The sequence below is a fragment of the Orycteropus afer genome, unplaced genomic scaffold, assembly GCF_000298275.1.
Source record: "Orycteropus afer afer isolate SDZICR_OR568_19922 unplaced genomic scaffold, OryAfe1.0 scaffold00391, whole genome shotgun sequence".
NCBI classification, from domain to species: domain Eukaryota; kingdom Metazoa; phylum Chordata; class Mammalia; order Tubulidentata; family Orycteropodidae; genus Orycteropus; species Orycteropus afer.
The window spans coordinates 3,000,379-3,001,670 of NW_006921978.1; positions in this window are offsets into that span (position 1 = coordinate 3,000,379).

Below are 1,292 nucleotides of genomic sequence, written 5' to 3' on the forward strand. Positions count from 1 at the left end.
CGGCCCCGACTCATAGCGACCCCTCCTTGGGTTTCCGAGGCAGTATCACTACGGAAGTAGGATTGCCCAACCTTCCTTCCGAGGAGTGGCTGGCAACAACTACTACAAATCAATAAATTTACGCTTAATTTTTTAGCATGTTTGTTATTTATTCTTAGTTGTGAATCAGTCTTTGGGGAGATAAAAATAAATTAGCTTCTGCATTTGTTTTCTAAGAATGTGGCCCTAATTTTTCTTTCTTTTCAACTCATCAACTTCTTACCTTGTTGAAAGGTCCTTTCAGAACTCAATAATCATTTCTGTTGACATTTCTAGTAGGTAAATAATGAAGCAACAATGTTATTACATAGTTATGAAAAATTTCCCACCATGTATTTACCATGTTTTTTGGCTAGGTAATAACAATTATCAAGTCAGGGGAAGAAACAAACAAAAACCCACCACAAATAGCTATGTTACAAAACATATTCTAAAATACTTTGATTTAAGTGAATTGACTTGGAGTGTGGAAGAAGGATATATGATGGAGGGTGGTCATTGCGTGAAGCAAAAATGTTTCAAATACATAGATTCTAATACACCCCTCCCATACTATAATAGTATGTTGTTGTAAAGAAACTCAAAAAAACCTCAGTGCCATGGAGTCGATTCAACTCACAAATTTGACTCACAGTGACCCTTCTTTGGATTTCCAAGGCAATATCTCTACTGAAGTAGATTGCCCAATCTTCATTCCAGAGTGGCTGGGGGGTTTGAACTGCCAGTCTTCTGGTTAGCAGTGAAATTGCCTAAGGCACTATGCCACCAGAGCTCTGAAAAGCAATTAAGCTCATTTTCCTTTTCTAATCTTTACATGGGAGCTCTAGTGGCTTAGTGCTTAAGGCATTTGACTGTTAACCAGAAGACTGGCAGTTCAAACCCACCAGCCACCCCTCAGAAGGAAAGTTGGGCAATCTACTTCTGTAGTTGATACTGCCTTGGAAATCCAAGGAGGATCACTGTGAGTCAAGTCCGACTGGATGACACATAACAACAACAACAACAACATAAAGTATGAAGACCAAGAATAGGAAGTATTTAGAATTTTGATAAAAGTCACAACACCAAAGACCAAACTCCCACTCAGTCCCAAGTTTTTCTGACCCTAATGGTTGTGCTCATTATCACTCTACTTTGTCACATATAATACACTTATGCCCTAGATTTGTTGCTAATGATGATGATAAAGTCTATTTTCTGTGTCATATAAAATCTGTTGTAGTTAATATGAGGAGAAATGACATCATAGTGCT